Below are 24,338 nucleotides of genomic sequence, written 5' to 3'. Positions count from 1 at the left end.
TATTATGAGTGGAATTGGTTTCTTTCCTGACACTCCACTAATGGGCACACAAAGGTTCTTTAGGAAAACTCTGTGGACATCCATGGTGACCTTGGTCTGTCATTCCTCACTTAAAACCTTCCATTCTTGGGGGAAAAACACAACTGACACAGAAACCAGGCAAGATACTCATCCCAGAATTGTGGAGAAGGATACTTTTGGAAAAACTGCAAGCTCCACAAAGAGCAGATGAATTTCCCATCTCAGCTTTCCCTTCCTGACAAGGTGTGCCTTACCTTGAAATGTGAGACCACCAACCTATTCTTTTTTAAAATATTCTTTGCATTACTAAACATATTGAAAAACTAGAAGGTGGGATTTTTTTTTATCTGTTATTCCTGGTAATGGTCCATGATTAAAATAATTTCATAATAAAACTAAAATAAACCTTATGACTCCAGCACAACACAGAGATAGAGACAGAGAGACAGAGAGGAAGGAAGGAAGGAAGGAAGGAAGGAAGGAAGGAAGGAAGGAAGGAAGGAAGGAAAGAGAGGAAGGGAGGGAGGGAGGGAGGGAGGAAGGAAAAGGAAAATTCCAAATCAGATTGTCTTCAAAAAATTAAAATCATCACCTTTAACAATGTATGAATAAAAGCAAAAAAAAAAAAAAGTGCACCATATGTGGGGCATCTGGGTGGCTCAGTGTGTCAAATGTCCAACTTTGGCTCAGGTCATGATATCACGGCTCATGAGTTCAAGTCCCACACTGGGCTCTGTACTGATAGTGTGGAGCCTACTTGGGATTCTCTCTCTCTCCCTTTGTCTCAAAATAAATAAATAAATAAACTTAAAAAAAGAGTCTGTTTCTCGGTTTGTCTCTTTTTTTCTTTTGCTTGTTTTGTTTCTTAAATTCCACATATAAGTGAAATCATATGGTATTTGTCTTTGACTTATTTCACTTAGCGTAATACCCTCTAGATCTGTTCATGTTGTTGCAAATAGCAAGGTTTCTTGTTTTTTTGTGGTTGAAAAATATTCCTTTGTATATATGTCCCATTTCTTCTTTATCCATTTATCTATCAATGGACACTTGGGCTGCTTCCATAGTTGGGCTATTGTAAACAATGTGGCTATAAACATCAGGGTGCATGTATCCCTTTGAATTAGTTTTTTTGTATTTTGGGGGTAAATTTCCAATAGTGCAATTCCTGGATTGTTGGGTAGTTCTATTTTTAACTTTCTGAGCAAACTCCATACCGTTTTCCACAATGGCTGCACCAATTTGTATTCCCACCAACAGTGCACAAGTGTTCCTTTTTCTCCACATCCTTGCCAACACTTGCTGTTTCTTGTGTTTTTTATTTTAGCCATTCTGACAGGTGGGAGGCAGCATCTCATAGTAGTTTTGATTTGTATTTCCCTGATAATGAGTAACACTGAGCATCTTTTCATGTGTCTGTTGGACGTCTGTATGTCTTCTTTGGAGAAATGCCTGTTCATGTCTTCTGCCCATTTTTTAATTGGCCTATTTGCTTTTGGGGTACTGAGTTGTATCAGTTCTTTACATATTTTGGATACTAACCATTTACAGGATATGTCATTTGCAAATATCTTCTCCCTTTCAGTAGGTTGTCTTTTCTGGTGATATTCTTAATAATATTTTCTTTCTCTAACTTGCTTTATTATAGAGAATATAATATATAATACATACATCATATATGATACGTGTTGGTTAGCTTTTTATGTTATTGGTAAGGCTTCCAGTCAACATTAGGCTAAGTTTCTGGGGAGTCAAAAGTTTTACACAGCTTTTCCACCGCCCAGGGCATGGGTACCCCTACCCCCCTGTGTTGTTCAATGGTCAACTGTTTTTTTTCTGTTACTTGACTTAAGCCATTTGCTATGGAATTTTTTGAATTAAAACAATGACCAGAATCTGTTCTTTGAGGATTTGCACTCTTGCTTTTATTCCGCTAACATAATAGTTAGTAATAGAAAATTTATTACCTAGAATACAAATACTAAAAGTCTCTCACTTATTAGAATGAGCACTATCAATACAATGGAAAGTCCAATTTTTGTATTTATCACTGGACTTCATTCTAGACCCCCTGTAAGATCATTGTATTGTTTTGATTGGTAAATGACAAAAGGTACAAACACTCAGCAATTTCCTCACTTACCTTTAAGTTACTATTTATCAACATTTTCTCTGTTGCTCTAAAGCAATCATGAGATGTATGTAGAAAGATTCAATACCACATATTTCACACTTCTATGTTTTATTCTAATATTTAACCTATGAGAATTTTCTTCATATCATAATAATTTCTAGATTTGAAGCAAAAATTCTCCATCTTGATTTTCATTTTCTGCCCATCCTAACTTTCAGATTAAACTCTAAGCATCAACCACAATTACTGCTGACATCTTTGTATCAATGAGCCTCTGTGATTTTTATGCAAAGCCTGAAAACTTCACCCAGGGTGTCATTAAATTAGGCAAGGTTGATTTTCCTCTGTGTTTACTAACTGAAGCACATAGTCTCTGATCTTAGAAATTCATGCCTGGCTAGGCAGTCATGCCCAGTTTTCACAATTTATCATTTGTTGTAATGGCTTTTTTTAAAATCTCGATAAAATATTCTGTCTCTTTCACATGAATATCCTTTACCTGGATAAGCAGAAGAAAAATAACACTTGTTTAAAATTAATTTCTTACTTTTCCCTCAGTGCAGTGCATCTAAAGAAGCAAAACTTATTGAATTAAATTTAATGACATAATAAATTCTTCCTTTCTGACAATACTGTGGTTTAATTCACAAGTGCACTTTAAGCTTTTGCCTTTAGCATCTGATGGGTCATTAGTCTGTACGTAATCCAGCAGGCGGACTCCTCAGAGTCTAAACTCCATCAGCAAGCACCAAATCAGTAGTTTCTGAAATATGACTTGTAGGTCAAATGTCCTGAAAAAGAGTGCCTTGGGCATCCCAGATGGAGAATAGGGCATGACAAGCAACAAACTAGGACAGAATTTGATGCGGACACTCACTAAAGACTCCATTCATTCTAACTCACTAAACAACTCTTCTCCAAATGATTTGACTCTTACTCTCGATGTCTCTAGCCAGTAGGTCATACAATGAAATTGGCTGCTACGTGCCAACAGGCTTAACATACATGTCATCAAGTTGAACATATTCTAATCACATTTTGCCCCGAGAACCTTTGTCTAATATCACAAAACAATCCATGGAATCGCTGTCAGTCATTCCAGACCAAAACAAGCTAATTGCTGCACATCACCCCTACATCGGGAAAATGCTCTCTGCTGGGTCAAATAGTCGCTTTTTTCCTGAAAGCATCTTCTCATGCTGAAAAATAGAAATACAGATCCCATTAACATTTTTTCCCAGAATTTCACATAAGATTTGGGAAAACCATTTTTCCACCCTAACTTTAACAGCTTAAATAGCTAACCTATCCAATCTACTGTAGTTCTGCCAAAGTGTTGCATTCATTTATTCACTTGGATGGTGCTAGATACTGGAAAAAGTCCCTGCCATCAAGAGTTAAACAGGTTATCTTGGATAAGTAATGTAATAGTGTACTTTAGACATCATCATCATCATCTCATCATTATTATGATCATCTTATGTTTAAATTCTTTAAGTAAAGAATTTAACATAACACAAAACTGGACACTAGATACAATTGAGACCTGACATTATACATGAAGCAATGGGAAGAAAAACCCATCCTCCTCCCAAATGGAATTTTCAACATTCTATAAAAGCATCTTGTCTCACCTCATCATGGTGAGGAAGTTCCTAGAGGAACTTGGGAGGAAGACTAGACCCAATAGTTGAATTAAATCACTTTGTTTAGAAATGTTAAAGCCAGCATCTAAAACTGCTGGTTGTCCATGTCCCCATGAGCAGAGAGAGAAACAGTGAGGGTCATAGGAGCAGGAAAGATATAGAGGACTTGGATCCCGAAAGGAAGGAAATTGCTGAGAGAATGAGAAGGGAGAGAGAAAAAGAGTCTGAAAGAGAAGTGAGTAGAGACAGAAGCAAGAGGGCAGGAGAAGCAAGAAAGGAAGAGCAAAAAGAGAAGAGAAATTGAAGAGTAGGTAGGAGGAAGAAGAAATGAGAAGAGAACTAAACTAGGGCACGTACACCTAAATCCATGAAATTAACACATTGAAAATAATCCCGTGTCTCCTTATAGAGAGAAGAAGGGGTTGGATCAAGTGGGATAGCTTCATACATAAGAAAGCCAACTGACCTGTGATGGTAGGCAGCTTCTCAAATGGCTCCTACCTCCTGATATTCACATTCTGTATCATCCCCTCCCACTGGTAGGGACCTGGACCTTGTGACTCACTTCTAATGGACAGAACACAGTAAAAGTGACTCGATAGCACTTCAAGATTAAGTTAGAAAAAAAGCTCTGGCCTCCACCTTGTCTGTCCTTTCTTACTCTCTGTCATTTACCTCTCTGAGGGATATCAGCTGCCATATTGTGAGCTGTCCTATGGAAAGGGCCATGTAATATGGGACTGAGGATGGCTTCTGGCCATCAGCCAGTAAAGAAATGGGGTTCTCAGTCCAACAACTCCCCAGGAACTAAACCCTGCCAACAACTACCTAAGTAAGTTTAGAAGTTAATCCTCCCTCAACTGAGCCTTTAGATGAGACTGCAACTCTGCCTAACACCTGGATTATAGATTTGAGAAGTCTTTGAGACAGCAGCACCACTCAAGCACCCCTCAGATTCCTAATCCACAGAAACTATGACATAATAAATATTTCTTATTTTAAGCTGCTATTTTTTAAGATAATTTATTACACATCAATGGATAACCAATATACACATTTATATGAATTTGACCACTTTGTCCCAGATTAACTCGAGATTAGTGGGTGGATTGCTCAGGCAGCCCAAATAAATTTAATAACAGAATTATGAAGATCCAGCCTATAATAAACTTAAGAACATGACTTAAATTAATCAGCAAATCTCACTCACGTTTCACACAGACACCTGGGTTTGAGCACCAACTACAGGCCAGGTACTTACTACCTAGGAGATAATGGCGTCATTCAACCTCTCTGAGACAGTCTTCATATGTGGAAAATGGGGCTAATAATTATCCCTGCTTGTCATGCCTGCCATGAGATTGACTTTAGTTCATGTAATTGAAACTACTTTGGAAATTATAAAGTCGGTCATAAAATAAGTACTTAGAATACTACTGCAGTCCCACTCAAGGGATTTTTCTGGCCTAATAACATTTTAAATATTTGCAACTCCTTAAAAAGTATTTCCTCTTTTTTATGAGGCAAAAGATAGAATCTCTATAGTTCTTAAGCTTTGCCACAACTGAAAACATCTTAAGTTCTCATTCTGTTTTTTCCAAATACATATCAACATCCATCTTAAAACTAGTCATTTTTTATGTATTGAATTTTTTAATGTTTTTTTAATTTTTATTTTATTTTTGGGGGAGTGAGAGACAGAGACACAGTACTAGTGAGAATGGGCAGAGGGAGAAGGAGACACAGAATCCAAAGCAGGCTTCAGGATCTGAGCTGTCAGTGCAGAGCCCGACACGGGGCTCGACCTCATGAATCAGGAGTTCATGACCTGAGCTGAAATTGGATGCTTAACCGACTGAGCCACTCAGGCTCCCCTCTTTATTTTGAAAGGTGTATGTCTTAGGTGACTGCTCTAGACACAGACTGAGATAGGAATTCTTGTTGGAAAGATTTTTTTTTTTTTTTTTGAGGAACATTTGTAGAAGAAGGGGAGAGAAGAAAGAGGGAAAGAACACTAGACAAGCTTGGCCAGAGAACAGCTCAGCTGACACCATGGAGAAGCTCTGGAGTACAAATCGCAACCCAGCATTGGGTGCACCTTGAGTCTGAAAGGCTGGCCTTTGCAAGCTTCCTCCTTCCCAGGCAGTCATTGATCAGAGGGCAATTCTCCAGAGAAGGAGACAGTGCTGAGTTTACCAGCCACACTCAAACAGCCAGGAGAGCACGTAGCAGCCACTAAAGAGGATCCTGGGTAGGGTTCCACTACAGAGTACATGTAGCATCCTTTCTCATGGTATTTTATCATCATTTCTGCAAAGAAGTCTTGATACACTAAGCTTTTCAGCATTGATCACTTTTACACCAGCTGTGTTAAATGAGACAGAAGAAGGAGCAGTGTAGAAAAATAAAGATTTGTCTTTAATCAGAGTTGTAAAATGTAATTCAACTCAGATTAAAAAAGAAAGGGAGTCACCAGGAGATCTTTTTTCTCCTAAAATATAGACATCAAGAAATATATATAAGAGATATACTTAACCAAGGCTGAGGCAAGGAGAGGACCTGGAGAGTAATGGTTGCTTAGTAAGCCCAAGTGAGAGAAGGGTCTGGGGAGATGAATGAGAGGAGAAGGGAGAACGTGAAGGGTTTGAACTCATGTCCCTGAGAGAAGCAAGGGCAAAAAAAAAGTCCATGCCAGTGCCCATGAGGGAGGGGCAGGCGAGGAGGGAAAGGGAGAAGAAGGAATGATGACTTCAAAGACAAGATATTTCAACCAGTTTGGAATCACAGATGTATCCTAACTACCTCTCCTGCCAAAGCACACCTCCTGTCAAGCTTTCCTCTGTTTCTCCAATCTGACATGGCCCACTTTTTTCCTCACAAACTGTTTACATTTGAAAAGCTCAATCATGAAACAGAAGATGGTAAAACTTCTGTTTACCCAATGGTTATTACTCACACTTGAGCTGAAGCTTCCTGAAACATTGTTGCTCTTGGTTGCATTTTTGGGGGTATTTGTCGGAAAATGTATTTTGACAACAGTTGCCTAGAAGAAATTCTCGAGCTTCAGAATGCATGAGAGGATTTATGGAGGAACTCAAATGAAAAAGTAGAATCTGGGGTTTATACGCTGTACAGGGCTCCCAGCCTTCCCTCCTCCCAGCATGGATGCATGATCACTGCCAACCCTCGTTTGTGTTTCTGACAATAATGAATTTTGGCTTTTTCAGTATATCTGAAAAAAAGATTGGAGATTCCCATGAATAAAACACTACAGTGGCAATAATATTTCAACTAGGATTCAGTCTCTTTCCATCATTCTCAAACATAGGTTACCAGTTTTTAAAACTATTTCAGCTAAGGAATGTTTATGTACGATAAAACTAAATGTAAACGTGGGTTTAAGGTGATTGCCCAGTTGCTTTATATAACAAAATCTCTGCTGGTTTTCAAACTTATATTGAAACAGTATGCTAGTTCTGTTCTAACAGTATATAAAGATACTGGCTTTCCTAGATACATAAGCAAAGTCTTTTATGAGCTCATAAAGGCCAGACTTCGGAATATTTAAGTATTGGGTAATTCATAGAACAATATCTTTAGTCATTCAGCTAACGTAGAAGGCAACCACAATTTATTCTTCTTAGATCTCTTCCTCTCATTTTTTTTTTATATTCTTAGGAGGTGAAAGGTATTTAGAAAAGACCTAAATACATTTTTTACTATTATTGAACTATCAAAGAGGTGCTCTCTTGTGGGACTCCCTTCTCTTCCTCACTCTGTGTATGTTAACCCACTTCAGAGACAATGGTGAGATGAACCCAAAATGCCAACTGACTATTTGCATTATAAATGGAGGCACAAAAGGATATTTTAAAACTGTTGGTTGATCTGGCATATCAAAGATTTCTTTCTAAGCTATTTCAGTGACTGCATTGAAGCAAACTGAAAGCAATGGCTTAAAAGGGGCCAAAAAAAACATTAAAAAAAACCATCTTATTTCCATGGAAAAATTCAGTTTACTCTCCTAACCTCCCCGCCTTTTGAATTACTTCTCTTTCTTACCCTCTTCTCTATTTGCAGGACTCAACAAGGAAGGAATCTGCAGTTCTCTGAATTCAAGTGTTAAGCCGGTTCTCTCTGGAGTGCAATCTGTTTTCCTTGCCTTGTCAAATCTGCACTCAAACTTCTAGCAAATAGCCTAACATCCATTTTTTGTTCCATTGAGCTAATTACCAATATTGTGGCTCTGATTCTACACATGTGTATACCATTTCCCTCTGTTTCATAAAGCACCTAACAGAATTATAGGTCATTAATGCATCTACCTGAGAGTCAATACAAGGGAAATGAACAAAAATTAAACAAAAAGTCTCCACGTCTTAACAATTGCTACAGCTTTCTTAACTTCTTCTTTGACCCTCATCGATCTGTGGTTTTGTTTTCTGTTTTCAAAATGGAGGCCAGGGCCTTCCTAAGAATCATGGGAAAGTCGAACTGGGCTGCAGACAGGTGGTGATTCAGTTTGACTAAATAACCACTGAACATGGTACAGTCCTCCATGGAAGAGGCCAAGTTTGCCATGTGGTAGTGGCAGTGCCTGTGGAAGGAACTGGACTTCTCCTTTTTAGCAGTATCTTGGGAAAGTAGAGATGTAAGGGCTGATGACTGTTCATGGGCTCATAGGATGGAGAAATAGGCAATGCTCACAGAATATGAAATCTTATTATCGGAACACTAGGGGGAAGGCAGAGTACTTTGGTCAGCAAATTCTTAGGAGTAAGTACACACTATTACTAAATTGGTCTATACAACAAGGTATCTCTAAAATGAAAAGTTATGCCCATATTTGACCATTGGTCATTTCCAAGTATTATTTTAACTATGTGCTCTCTAAGGAAGTTATCCTATCTGCCTCTCATTTGACAATGCTAGACTATTTATACTAAATTAGTTGAATATCTGATGTATGTGGACCTACAGTATCAAACTCCTATAAAACTATGCCAAATTTTGCTTCTTATCACATTTTATTGTACTTTATATTGATAGGAAAATAGTTCATGTGGGAACAGATATCAGTCTCTTTGTTCTGATTTTTGTTTAATGTAGCAAATTTTCCTGGATATGAAATGTTGAGGACACAGAACTCCGGTTATAAGTCCACCAACTATTTCAGTGTTATTCACTGGAAATACATACAAACTGACCCCCAACACTCTGAACACCCACCGCACCACACACCCTACACCCAAACAAAAACAAGAACAAAAAGGAAATAACAAGATATCACCGTAGATTCAATAAAATAGTATTAAGATTACATTTTGGATAACACTGAAGAAGGGAGATGCTAGCATTGCCATTTAACAATATGGAGCTTGTTAGACCAAGGATACATCTGTCTCTAATAAGTTAGGGGCTATAGTACGTAATCATTTTAGCTTCACAATGAAATTCATTTCTTTAGGGTGGTTAGATACTTGATTTGAAAAACTACTGTCTAGTCTTGAACTATAATGTAAACCGTGCTTCCCAATTAAGCTTAGAATACCTAGTTATCTGTCAAATTATTTGGGCATTTTATTTATATTTATATTGATCTGTCAGCATTGTTTTTAACAAATCAGACCATCGGAAAGACATCCATGTGCCACTAACTTTGGTATCGTACCTAGCTAAATTCAAGCCACAATATGAGCTTCAACTGTAAATTCTGAACGCATTTATTCATTGTCTATCAATTTGCCAACCTTTCTAAAGTGCAAGTTCATAAAAATCATAGAAATTGATATTTTCTTGAAGCTGCATAAAGCTTCAAATTATATTGGCAATGACTCATTCTAGAGGAAAACTTTAGTAATATTCTATCATTGCCACATATTCCTGTGCCCGCATTAGAAACACCTCTGTATCTTTCCCTTTCTGACACTACCTCTTACCTACTTCCTCTAGAATTATGAGACAAGGCCACGTTATAATGACCTTTGCTATATTTCACTAAGACTTCCTTCTGGTCTTGCCACTAAGTCTTCCTGAAAACACATCTCCTTTAAATTCTCCACCTAAATTTCTCAGGGGAAGTCTACCTGACAGTAATAAGGAAACAAATAAAAATCCAAAGGAGGCCAGAACCAGCATATTTGAACAACTCTGCTCTAGTCTCAATCCGGTTGGCGTTTCTGTAAATTGTCTTTCTCCCAGACTTCCTAATCGATATAATTTACAAGTGTATTTAGTATAATTTCTTAAGATTCCATATATATCAGAAGTCAAAATGTGACCTGTAAATCTTTATACTTAAACAACTTTTTTTAGCAAATACACAGCTATTGGAAATAGCTATCATATTTTATGTATTTAAACATGATAGAAGGAAAATTTGCTCATAGAAAAAGATCCACACCTGCCCATCCCTCCACCTAGGGAAGAAACACATGCTATGGATGGAAACATTTAATTGGACAAACACGGACACATGCTAGATCCCATGAAATACAATAAGCTCAGTCTGATTATTAATGATAAATGTCTTATTGTTCATTTCTAACTGGGTCTGAAAAAATCCTGGATTTCATTTCATCTCTGCTGGTACTAAAAAAAAATTCACAAAGCAATGAATTCTAAGGACAGTCCATGTTGCAAGAAAGGCTGCTTTCAGTGTGCCGGATAAAAACGACCACCCCTCCCCCACATCAGGTTCAGATACACCGGAGTGGGTTTTCCTGTTATTCTGACACACGCCTTTCTTCCCATATTAACAATAAAAGTTTGGTGTGCTATCTTACTGCAGAAGTTCCTTCCTGAGTACAAGCATGTCTTATCTGTTGAGAAATTCTGACACCAGGTAGATAGTTGTTTATGTCAAAAAGCATCTCTTGGGCAGATAACTGAGTGTTTTAAGAACCTAGATAAATGAGCAAGTTCTCTGTGCAAATACACAAAACACTGCGAATATAAGGCGGCTTTTTTCTGGAAAGACTATCATGCATTTCGTTGATGGATATTTCTACATACTACCCTGTCATGACCATGTTGTAAGGCTCTCCAACACTTGCCCACCCCCACGAACCTCAATCCAGTTTGCCTTTGCTCAGTTTCTACAATCTCGCCAATACTAAAATAGTGATTGCTCTCCCCTAAGTACTTCTTGCTTTCTCCTACTCTCTCACACAGGAATCATGCTAAGGGGGTCCACACAAACCACCTTTGCTCTTTCCCTCCATCTCAGCCAGGGCTGAAAGTTAGCAGGTGCTGTTGACCTTCCCCCCAAATCAGCTTGCTGGTTTTCCGCCACTCTGTTCCTGCTGCTGAAAAGGGGTCAATCAGATAAACTAACTTAGGTTCATGTGTTAACACGTTACTGATTTATCCTTCCAGGTAACTAAATATCTTATCTAAATGTAAATGTACAATGGTTAGATAAGACCTCAATCACCCATTTGTTATTTCTTAAACACTAAGTATGTGTTGAGCACTCTGCCGAGGTTACAAAGATGAATAAGAGAGTTCTCACCTTCCGGGTGCTCACAGTTTAGTGAAGTCAGCAGATATAAACACCGCGGTAAATGTAAATGCAGTGACAGGGACATGTACGGGATGTCCTGAGAAAACAGGGGGAAAATCAGGGTCACTCAGCTTTGTGAAAAGGAATGGGAGCCTTTTAGTCTTAAGTCTAAACGCCAAATAAATAATACAAGACTCATAAGGTCTGGACTGCACTAAGGGGCCAACATTTTTAGTTACTTGTGTGCTGAATGTTAGGAGCCACCTTAGACAAAACACTGTAGTCAGCCACTATGAGTTCTACCTCCTGAATCTGCTTCCTCATCTGTCCTCTTCTTTCCAAAGCCCCCTGCCGGAGTTCAGGGCCTCATCATCTACCTGGACTATGACCTCCCTATTGCCTGCGTTCTTCTAATTGGTCTCTGGCCTCCACACTGTTAGCTTATTGAATTTGCTAAAATGAAAGTCCTTAACGCACCTGGTGGATTGGAGCAAGAGCCTGAAAAAGACGCCCAGAAGAAGTGACTCCTGACACGATACAAAAATGGTGAGTAGAGAAAAGTGAGAAGACCACTCCAGAGGAAGGACCAGCCTGAGCAAAATTTCGGAGGTGGGGACACAGTGTGGTGTGAGTAGGAAAATATCTAAAGTCCTAACATTTGCATAAGGATAGACTCTGATTTGAATGACCCCAAGCCAATGGAAGAGATATTTTTAGTCAAGGGAGTCTCGGAGGACATTTAGTCAGCCCTCCTAAAGCGACAACTTCCTTTTTTGGCACTGACACCAGTCCTAACTTCAGAATTTCTCTTCCACTCACAAAACCTCTTCCAGAGACTGTGCTTCTTCTCCTTCCCCTAACTTAAGCTGCTCTATCCATCCCCTCAGATTTCATCAGTTCATATAATTCTTTATAACTATTTTGGTATCATTCTCAATTATTCCTTCATCCCCACCCCCCAATTTTGGAGGCAGGAGACTTGAATGCTATTTCTCTCTCTTCTCCCTTTCAGAACACTTTAGAACTCTGTTGATTTGCATCTGACTTAGCATTTCATAAACAGAAGCAGAAATTACTTTTTGATAATTGTTTCCCAAGCAATACAATCAGAGGTGTCAGCCAAGTAATTCATGACAGGAGCGTAATGTCCAAGGTCATCAGATATGAAACCGGCTACCACTTGAGAATGCTTACGATAGACCAGGTATCTTGCACCCATTGTCTCACTTAATCTTCACATCTTCATATCTTCATATTGTCACATCGTCAGAATCTTCATATTGTGACATCAGTATTATCACCCCTATTTGACAGATGAGAAAACTAAAGCTCAGAGAGATTAATTTAGCCAAGTTTTTCAACATTCAATGAACAAATATTTACAGACACCCTCATAATGGGGATCTGATGGTTAGTTAACGCAAAACATGGTCCGTGCCCATAGGGAACTTACAGTCTAGCAAAGAAATCAGGCATTAAACCAACATCCACACAAATGAATGTGAAATTGTGCATTTGAGAGGTGTTAACCTGGTCAGGAGAGTTAAGAGAAAGTCTTATTGCGGAGGAGAGCTAAAGGTCACCAGGATTTTATCATGGGAAGAAAGGAGGGAAAATTCTTCCTGGTGTAACAGGGCAGAGTTGGGATGCAAACCTACATCCGTCTGACTTACAAGCTCGAGGTCCAAATATTTTTTAAATCCACGAGATCAAAATAAACAGTTTAAACACACACACAGCTCTCATTGGTCACTTTTGAAGAATGCTAGAAAATAAGCTGAAACTGGTAAAGAGAGGGTTAAATCCAGTATTTATCCTGAGTTTTATGTACAAATTATAATGAATATATAATTCTTCAAGTATTCAAGTAGGGGAAGTTTCTCTTAATAAAAATATTTCAGCTACTAGGATGAAAAGGAATTGATTATATTCATAAAATTAATATAGGACAACCTATAATGAAGAAATTAAACAGTAATCAATAATGGCTACTAATAGAACAAGAAAAAGGAGGCAATGAGACATTATTTGCTTCCTGATAAAAATACAGTACACATCTATGAAGAGTTGTCAAAAAAAAAAAAAAAGAAAAGAAAAGAAATCTAATCATGTGTTTAAGTATCAATTTATAGGAAACTGAGGGGACTGAAGAACATGTGAAGAGGTAATATAGAAAGTTAATCATCAAAATCAGAAAATTCATGATTTTCTGATCAACAAACAACCCAGTTTCTTCATCAAATAGAGATTAGGGGGTGGGGGGAAAGAAAGAAAGATAGGACACCTATAGATTAAAAGAGACTGAAGAGACATACTCACCAATAGCTATTTATGAACTTATTAGGGTCCAGATTCAAACAAATTGTTAAATATCTATGTGTATGAGAAAATTGGAGAAATCTGAACTTTGACTTGATACTGAATAATAGTAAGGAATTTGGGGTAAATTTTTAGGTGTGTTAATGACATTGCAATTGCCTGTTAAATGAAAAGAGTTCTTAACGTTTAGAGATATATTGGAAAACATTTACAGATAAAATTATGTGAGAGATCTGCCCCAAAATAATCTTAGTAAAACAAGATTAAGTGAAGATATAGATGAAACAAGATTGTCCATGAATTGATTGTTGAATGTTCACAGGAACATGAGGATTCATTATACTCTTTACCACATTTTTGTGTATGTTTGAAATATATGTTTCAGTAATGAATTTGACATATTGCTTAATATAAGTGTTTTCTCTTTCCCGTGTTCCCCTCTGCCTCCTCCCTCAATCAGAAAAAGGGGTCATGTGAGCCATGGGGCTATCGTTGCTTTAATTACCATCCTCTCTCTTGCTGGATAAGGTAGGTCCGAACCAAAATGTAGTTTGGTCAACTCTGAAATTCGCTAGAAGACATGCCCTGATCCTAGGCAGCCTAAAAAGTGCACACCCTTCAAAACTATTTAGACTGCACCCTGTCACACCTCTTCCTCATTTTTCAACTTCACTTTTTACCATCCTGCATTTTGACATCATGGACATTTACAATTATCAGCAAGGATATAGTCCTTCTCCATAGTTACTGTAAGTTTACTTAGTGTTTACATAGAGAAGTCCAGAGTCCGTGGCATGAAAACTTTAGCCCTTAGAGACCTTTGGGTCCAGCTCCCTCAGTTCTCAGAGGCAGTAAGTTAGTCCCCAACAGGTGAGGGGACTTGCCCAAAGTACATGCTGAATAGAAGTGCCAGACCTGGGCACTTTAAAATGACAAACACGGTGTTTCTTTCTAATTCTCTAAAAACGGAGGACCCCTCAAGACTATGAACGTATGATTCGTTCTAGCCAATGTGTCCCCAAAATGGACAACCCTAAACAACATCGTTGACTCCCTTGGGGCCCCTCTGCTCCCCGGCATCGAGTGATAGCACTGACAATGAGCAGAGGCAGGTCCTGGCTTGGGCAGGACTCAGAGGCCTGAAAGCGCTGCCCAGCCACAGACAGGTCGTTCCATGAACGGTGCACGATAGATCATGCTTTCTCACCCAGAAGAAGCCATCTACCCCTTCAGCCTACAATGTGGAATGCTTCTTTTCTTTTGACTTTCTCTTAGTCCTTGCATAGGTCCCTTGACTTTATTGATAGTTTCAAAAAGCCTTGTACATACCTATAAAAAAATTACTAGTGCACATTTAAAACCCTCTCTTCCTCTCTCTTGACACTAAACAGATACAAAATTGAACATTAACATCCTTAATTAGTGCTCTGGCATCGGTCGTTCCTGAGCTGAAGCAATTGGATAAGTGACCACTGAAAAGAATGTTAACATTTCTTCTCTGTTAATTTCCCATAAATGCATAAAATTCTGCCATCCCATTCTGTAAGGTTTATAGTTTTCCAAGAAAACCATACCCAAGAATAACAAGCGAATTGCCCAAGGTCTCAGAGGTGGTGAGGACATTGCCGAGAGCTAGGCCTCTAGCTGACCCCAAACCCACTCCTTTCACAGCACAATAGAGAGAAAAAGTACCATGGGAGAGTCTTTCAGGGCTCAGAGGAAGAACAATCTCCCCAGGAAAGGACCATCAAGACATTAAGGCCCTCTGTTAATTCCTCTTCGTGATCCTCCTGGAAAAGGCCGAAATAAGTTCTGTGCTTTTTAGAGAGAGCTGTAAAATGGCTGCAGGAGAACAGCCTCGAAGTGAACCTGATATTGGGTGTGTATAAATGGTTCATGACTCTGCTGTTTAGTGTACATGAGTCACCCAGAACACCGTGAGGCTCCAACATAAACCATGTCCTCAGGCCTCACCCTCAGCCCCTGCCACAGGCTTATTCACACATGATGTGCTAGCCTGGCACTCGAAACCCGCAGATCATCTGTGAGTCAGACCTCATTATGTGGAACACTTCAGACTTGCTATCCTCATGGTCGGCCATTATTTTCTTTCTGTCTCTGTCTCTCTCTCTCTCTGTCTCTCTCTCTCTCTCCCTCTCAGCTACGATGGAATTCACTGATCAAATAATTCATTCATTTTGCTAGACCCTCACTTTTTGAGGGAAATGGATGCATGCATATTTTCACATGTATTTTTAACAGAAAATGAGGAAATAAAGAACAATATGGGTTTCTTGTTCATTTTCAGTTCTTCACAACATTCCACGTTATAACCAGAGTAAACCCATCACTTGGGCATTCTATTATTAAAGGATTCACTTTAATCAATAATCACACAGTATTTCTGGATAAAAACTGAGAGGAACCATTGGGCATGTGCTAGAGGTTTTTCTTTTGTTCTAGCTGCATCATTTAAATAGACTCTCTTTCAAGCTTCAAGATGCTATTTCATCTTCTTTTTTATTCTTTTTAAAAAAATTTTTTTAATGTTTATTTATTTTGAGAAAGAGAGAGAGACAGAGCGCAAGCAGGGGAGGAGCAGAAAGAGAGGGAGACACAGAATCTGAAGCAGGCTCCAGGCTCCGAGCTGTCAGCACAGAGCCCGATGCGGGGCTGGAACCCACGAACCGTGATACCATGACCTGAGCAGAAGCCAGCTGCTTAACCGACTGAGCCACACAGTTACCCCTATCTTCTTTTTAAAGTACAGTTGACATATAATATTAATTTCAGGTATACAACATAGTGATTCAACATTTATATGAAATGACCACCCCTGGTGAATCCAATTATCATGTGTTACCATACAAATTAATTGCATTATTGACTATATTCCTTAAGCTGGACTTTGCATCCACATGACTTATTTATTTTATTTTTTTAATGTCTTATTTTTATTTTTGAGAGAGAGAGACAGAGAGAGTAAAGGGAGGGCAGAGAGAGGGAAACACAATCCGAAGCAGGCTCCAGGCTCCGAGCTATCAGCACAGAGCCCGAGGCAGGGCTTGAACCCACGAACCGTGAGATCATGACCTGAGCCGAAGTCGGACACTCAACGACTGGGCCACCCAGGTGCCCCTGACTTATTTTATAACTGGAAGTTTGTACCTCTTAATCTCCTTCACCTATTTTATCCCTCTCCCCATCCACCTCCCCTCTGGCAACCACCAATTTGTATCCATGAGACTGTTTCTGTTTTGTTATGTTAGTTTTATTTTTTAGATGCCACATATAAATGGCAGGGGCTGAAGCTCCTGGTTGGGGGTGGGGGGTGCCTGCCCCAGCAGTTCCACAGGGGAATATGGGGGTGGAGAGAGCAGTGATGGCAATGTAGATGGGGAAGTCATAAATGTTACCCACCAACACCGGACCAGCTAGGTAGGAGAGTAAAACCAGTGGTGCCCACCAGTACTTCTGTTCCCAAAGAAAACTCCTACAGATCCTGCGCCTCTGGTACCTGCCCTAAAATTCGTCAGTGAGTCTCTTTCACATATGGCCCAAGTGCTTTTCCAACTGCTGCCTCTTCAGTGATGCTCAGAGTGAGGGAGTTTGTGTTCACACCCTTTAAGAGTAGAGTTTTGGTTTCCTATAGCCTTCCAGCGCTCCTGGACTTTGCCTCTGTTTTTCAAAGCCGGGTATTATGGGGACTCATCTTCCTAGTGGGAGCCCCATGGCTAGGGAACCCAATGTGGTGTGTGAACCCCTCAGTCATCAGGGCGGACCTCCACATTGGTAATAACCCTCCTCCTTGTGGGTCGCCATGCCAGGGGTGTGCATCCCGACCAATCCACATCTCTGCCCCTCCTACCTGTCATGATGTGGCTCTTTCTTTATGTCTTTAGTTGTGGAAGACCTGTTCTGCTAGTCTTCAGGTCATTCTCAGTGATAGCTGTTCTATAGGTAGTTGTAGTTTTGGTGTGTCCGTGGGAGGTCAGCTTAGGATCTTCCTCCTCTGCCATCTTGATCCCTGATTATCTTCTTCACTGAATCATGGAAAGAAACATGGCAAGTGAGAGGGACAAGCTGTTACTTACGTAGCACAGGGTATGAAGCAGGACCAAAGGCACCGAGAAGAAGATATTCCACATGTAGCTTCACCTAGAGGTGGTCAAAGGCTCTGGAGCCAGACTTCTGATTTCCAAGCCCAGCTCTGCTTTGCCCCTTGGCATATGTGTGATCTTCACCATGTTACCTCTGTCGCAGCTTCTCTGTCAGTAAAATAGCATCTACCTTATATGGCTTATTCTTATTAAAATAGTAACACAAAGAAAATATAAATATATATACATGTATGTATATATATGTACACACATATATGTATATATATGTACACACATATATGTATATATATGTGTATACACATATGTGTATACATATGTATACACATATGTATATATGTATACACATATGTATATATGTGTGTATATATATGTGTGTGTGTGTGTGTGTGTGTATATATATATATATATACCATTATTTTGCCTTCAGAATACCTTGTCTTAAAACCATCTATGTCATTAATACGTAAACCATGACATTTAACCCATTAACCCATTACAACTAAGATGATCAAAAAAGTGAATTTGGATAGCTTTGTTAATTACAAACTTGCTCCATATTTGATATCTGGAGTTGGAAAACAAAATTAGTTGGAAACTAGTAACCAAAGAAACCTCAATGATATCTTCAGGGAGTTTAAAATTATAATCTTTAGTAATTGATCTTTTCATGTAATTCTATCTTAGATCTATGTCTAGGTATCTTTAACTTTTAGGTTCATGAGCTTATTTATCTTCTTGCTAAAGTTCAAAATCTAATTTCTAACACAGGTTACTTACTGTAATAAACTCTATGAGCTTTAAAATGACAAGTTGAAAGATACAATTTTTTAGAGTTATGAATTAATAGCCATATATGTCAAAGACTTTGAAAGTGCCAACTTTTTCATATTTATAGATATATTATTGAAATGATAAAAAATGAACTGCGGAAAGAGGAAAGAACTGAGAACCACATATAATGAATCAAACATACTTAACAAGACACGTACAGACACTTTGGTGTGCATCTCTTTTATTACGTTACATTAATCAAATACTGCTAAAGACATCCATCTGAGCAAAGTGTCACGATAATATTCTATGAAAACATTCTTTTGAAAAGAGTCCGTCCTGACAGCCATATCAACTATATTGTCTTAAGTGATTGTCAGACCCCCATTTCTCAGAAATTAAGACAATTTATGTGTATATCTTCTGAGCTCCCTTCTCTCCCTCCGCCTGCTGACTTCCACCCCACCCCCACCAAGGCTGGCTTTTTAAAAGAAAATAATTTAATTAGAGAAAACGCACAAACTCTGGCAATGACTCATAAAAATCTGGCTTGAAATGATTTAAGTTTTTGTTTGAAAGCATGATATCAATTCTTCTCATTTTTAAGGTTTCGCAAATTACAACAGAAAATTCTGATTATTTAGCAACACAACCAATCTGACCTTAAGAGGATTTTTTTCCCAATGTAACATAGTGATGATGATTGTACATAGTTATAATGAGCTATCTTTTCATTTTCATACTGATAAACTAAGTGTTGCACTTTTTATACGTAACTCTTCATAATGTATGTTTGGATTTCTCTGTTTAAAGTCTATTGTTTTCTATTAGAGTACTACTTTATAGAGAATGAAATCTATCACTTAATATTCTATTGAATATTGAGGTGAACACATATAAGAGCAAATAGATGAAGGAGGTGAATGACACCTCAGGATCTGTAGCCATCGGGCTACGTAAAAATCATGGTATATTACTAAGTTCCTTTTGTTATAGTCAGATGTTTCAAGAAAAGTAACAATGATATAATAAAAAACACAACTTCTCTTGTCTTTAAATAGGTCATGTAGCTCAACTTATACATTCAGATAAGATTCATAGTTCTCTATACTTACATTTTGGTTTTGCCTTTTCTAAATTAAACTGGGTCTTCAAACAATTTAGGTACCTATTTTATTTTATTTTATTTTATTTTATTTTATCCTGAGGGAGGGAAAAAAAAACTTCAAAAAGCTTCAGAGCTAGACATTCTTCTTAATTACTATACAACTGAACAATCAAACTCTGAACACTGGAAGCTAGTGGCTGAATAAGAGACTGATTTTAATATCTTTATTTTTAGAGAAACTATGTATAAAACTGATGGCTGGTAGAAAGAGGATATAAGTGTCACAAACTGCTTAGGCAACTATATATAAAAAGCGTTTGGAAAAGGGGCAAATTAAGCCAACTGCACCTTTATCTCCGTATAAATTCAATTTTCTCTTTCAGTTTGAGAATAAAATTTTTAGTACTTATATTATCCCCTGCCCCTGGAGGTGGGGGGGGGGGGGTAGGGGGGAGACCCACCTAACAAATAAGAACAAATAAAAGGGTAATTTTTCAATTTGATGTAATGTGATGCAGTTAGAAACCACTCTTCTGAAGTGACAGTAACTGCGTAGAAAGAAAATCCAAGGTAGACCTGATGATTTTTCAGACTATGTTGAGGCTACCTTCAAAATCTGGCTCTTTACTAAAAGACACCTATGCAAGTTCTTTCTCTTCTAGTCCTCAGAACGGTGACCAGCTCCACTTTTTGCCATTCCAATACTAACCTAGTAAATCCTATGTATGACTAATCTCTATTAACCTCGATCTGCTAGATGATTTCTTACTTGTATACATAAAAATGACCACCTGGTTTTTTAAAAAAAAAAACAAAAACCTGAATTTACTTGACTCTAGCTTTTGAACTTTTTTCAAACTCATCACATAATTACATTAGTGTTCATTTGAAACTGTTTAATCTGGAAATAAACTTTACCAGGAAGTTTGTTAATTTTCTTTAAGTATTCTGGAAAAGCATAGAAGGTTTCAAATCAATATAAAGCATATTTATGATTTGGATTTTAACCAGTGTAAAGTATGTATCTGGCTATTAAGTCTCATGACCACAATCTATTCATGTGTGCTATATGAAAGATTCATAAAAGGGATAATTTAAGCATTTTTCTCTAACCCTGACCACAGTTCCAAAAGGTAAGTACATTACTCTTAATTTACCAGTGACAAAATGGAGGCTGAGTTGGATGGAGCTTGCCCAAGTTATATTAGTAAGTAGGCAGAGCCCAAATTGAATGAAATCTAGGCCTTTCCAGCTCCTCAGCTATGTTCTTCGGAGCCTACTGGACTGCCGGCATGAGGGACAGTCAGTCAATTCTCCTTAACAATGACTTATTAGAACCAGTGAGTCCGTGCTCACAGAAGTTCTCCACTAAAATATGTTTGAAAGAGCCCGAGAGAGTTGGCCCAAGGGGGCCTTCAGCATTTAGGGAAAAGCTCAAAACCAGGCAGGCATCATGTGGGACGATTTCCTAAGATGTCATTCTTTAACTGTTTGGGCATAAGAAACACAAGAAAATTCTAACAGCCAAATAACACTTGTTGAATATGTAAGCCCACCTTTGCTTTCTTCCTCTTTGCCATCTAACAAGATACTAAAAGAAAAGGTACCAAGTAAAAATATATATAATTTAAAACAGACGTCAGCAACTAGCAGCCTGTGACCTAAAATCAAGCCAGTGGTTTTGCTTCCCCTACACAAAGATTTTATTTTTTCTAATTAGTTTCAAAGCTTTAAAACAGGATATTTTCCCATAAAATTCCAGATTTCTGGCTCCTCTTAAGAATTTAGGAAATCTGGAGGCAAAAATATACAATGGGAAAAAAGACAGTCTCTTTAATGGGCTGTGCTGGGAAAACTGGACAGCTACATGCAAAAGAATGCAACAGGACCACTTTCTAACACCATACACAAAAATAAGAGACCTGAAACCATAAAAATCCTAGAAGAGAACAGAGACAGTAATTTCTCTGACACTGGCCCTAGCATCATATACGTATTTCTAGACACGTCTCCTGAGGCAGGGCAAACAAAAGCAAAACCAAATTATTGGGACTACACCAAAATAAAAAGGTTTTGCACAGTGAAGGAAACAGTCAACAAAACAAAAAGGCAGTCTAGTGAATGGGAGAAGATATTTGAAAAGGATATATCCAAAAGGGGTTAATAACCAAAATATATAAAGAGCTTCTACAACTCAGCACCAAAAAACAGACAACACAATTAAAAAATGAGCACAGGACATGACTAGACACTTTCCCAAAGAAGACATCCAGATGGCCAACACACACACGAAAACATGCTCACCATCCCTCATCATCAAGGAAATGCAAATCAAAACCACCATGAGATATCACCTCATACCTATCTGAGTGGCTAAAATCAAGAAGACAAGAAATTGCAAGTTGGCAAGGATGTGGAAAAAGATGAACACTTGTATACCGTTGGTGGGAATACAAATTGGTACAACCACTGTGGAAAACAGTGTGGAGGTTCCTCAAAAAATTAAAAATAGAAATACTATATGATCCAATAATTCTACCACTATTTACCCAAAGAAAATGAAAACACTAATTCAAAAAGCTATATACAGCCCTATGTTCACTGCAGCATTATTTACAATAACCAAGTTACAGAAGCAACCTAAGTGTCCATTGATAGACAAATGGATAAATAAGATGTGGTATGTAACCCATTCAAATGGGTTCTAGTTCAATTTGTTAGTATAAATTGTCATAGCGGGTTTACTGAAAACAAACCTTTAAAATTGGTTTACCTCAGGATGCTGTGCAGAAAAATGGGTGAAGGATAGATAGACCGTCTAGACGCGGCCCCACAGAGCAGGACGGCCCCCTGTACTTCGTGCGCCCCCACCCGTGGTGACAGTGACACATCCTGCCGATATCCTGTGCGTGTTGGTTTAGCGTTGTCCTCATTGTACCAGAGAGCGAGATGGGTGTCGGGCTGTCACCATGCACACAAATTTTTAAAAAGAAACCTTTACCAAGGGAGCATCTTTGGACTCTCTGTTTTTAAAACCTCCTGAACCTGACTTGGAGCCAGCAGAGGTAGGCTGTGGCTGTGGACTCTTCAGCACAACCATCAACATTGCTGTTCAAGAAATTACAATTTAATGTCCATTCCAAGTTGTAAATGCTAGTCTTTTTTTTTTCCAATAAAAAGACCATTAACTTAAAACACACACACACACACACACACACACACACACACACACACACACACCCATGTACACAGTGAACTATTATACCGCCATAAAAAAGGATGAGATCTACCATTTGCAACAACATAGATAAAACCAGAAGTATTACACTAAATGAAATAAGTCAGACTGAGAACTATAAATACCATATGAATTCACTCACATGTGGAATATAAAAACAAAACATAACGTATGAATAGCCAAACAAATAAAAAACAGAATCAGACCTGTAAATACAGAGAATAGACTGATGGTTGCCAGAGGGGAGGGGAAATGGACAAAATGGGTGAAGGGGAGTGGGAGACACAGGCTTGCAGTTATGGGATGAGTAAGTCATAAAGATAAAAGGCACAGCATAGGGAATATAGTCAATAATATTGTAATAGTGTATGGTGACAGATAGCAGCTACACTTATGGTGAGCATAGCATAACTTATAGAGAATCACTATGTGTACAACCAAACTTAATATAATATTGTACATCAACTATACTCAGAAACTTTTTTTAAAGTATTTGGGAGACCTCTCTTCCCCATATCCATATCCCAGCAATTGGCTGGAGCAGAATGCATTTCATTCAAGTTTATTTTTTTTATTCTTTAAAGTGTATTTATTTATTTATTTATTTATTTATTTATTTATTTATTTATAGAAAAAGAGAGAACCCATGCATGTGCATGAGCAGAGAGGGATCAGAGAGAGAGAGAGAGAGAGAGAGAGAGAGAGAGAATCCCAAGCAGGCTCCTCACTGTCAGCACAGAGCCCAATGTGGGACTGAATCCTAAGAACTGGGAGACCATGACCTGAGTCAAAATCAAGAGTCGGATGTTTAACCGACTGAGCCACCCAAGCTCCCCTCATTCAAGTTTAGAGAAGCCACATTCTCCGGCTCACCATGACCCCCTCCCTCCATCCCCTTCTCAAAATGTTCAGTTATGTTACTCACTTGTGCCCTGTATGGATTTCTGTGTGTGAGCGCTTGTCTGAAGCATTTATAGGATCCTTAGACAAGTGATCCAGTCTCAACTTGGCATAGGCTCTTTGCCCGGTCGCTCTTGCATCAGCACCAAGGGCTCTCCATGATGTTGGGGAAATCTCACGAAAGAGAAAGAAGTAGGTTATGTCAGGGAAGTAAAATCTGGCTTTGTGTAATTCATTTTTCTTTACAAACAAGCTGCCATTACTCTCTCCCTCCCAATTTTCTAGTCAGAGGCTGAAACTAAGAAGGTTGGTTGGATTCCAGAGCAGCAAAGGATTTCTCCACAGGCACCATCTTTCCCAGTAGGAGCAGCAGGCTGGTAAAGTAACCTGCCAATTCTCAGTGCCTCTCCGGAGTCCCTCAGAGAGGCCCTGCGGGTAAAATAAGCAACAAAAGGGGAGATACCCTGTTCAGAAAGAGATTCCCTGGTTGTGTCCCTCCCCTTTTCTCCATTCCCATCAGTAAAGCCCCCCACGACTTTCCCCGCTCATCCAGAGTTTTGAAAGTGAGCACTCAGA

At 38.6% G+C, this 24,338-nt stretch overlaps 1 long non-coding RNA gene across 1 annotated transcript; it reads right to left on the bottom strand.

Moving 5' to 3' along the window:
- Positions 1 to 534: 534 nt before the first annotated feature.
- LOC147578453 (uncharacterized) lies at positions 535 to 24,188 on the bottom strand. Its single transcript, XR_015255210.1, has 6 exons — positions 23,788 to 24,188; positions 17,493 to 17,667; positions 12,382 to 12,608; positions 11,315 to 11,402; positions 4,268 to 4,368; positions 535 to 3,354 (listed from the first exon to the last, which is right to left on the bottom strand). It is a non-coding gene; the product is annotated as an uncharacterized LOC147578453 (long non-coding RNA).
- Between the last annotated feature and the right edge of the window lie 150 nt (positions 24,189 to 24,338).

This window comes from Puma concolor, chromosome C1 (genome assembly GCF_028749965.1).
Source record: "Puma concolor isolate L17-30 chromosome C1, mPumCon1.1.hap2, whole genome shotgun sequence".
Lineage (NCBI taxonomy): Eukaryota > Metazoa > Chordata > Mammalia > Carnivora > Felidae > Puma > Puma concolor.
Note: the sequence above shows the minus strand (reverse complement) of the source record. Positions and strands in the feature narration are given on the sequence as shown.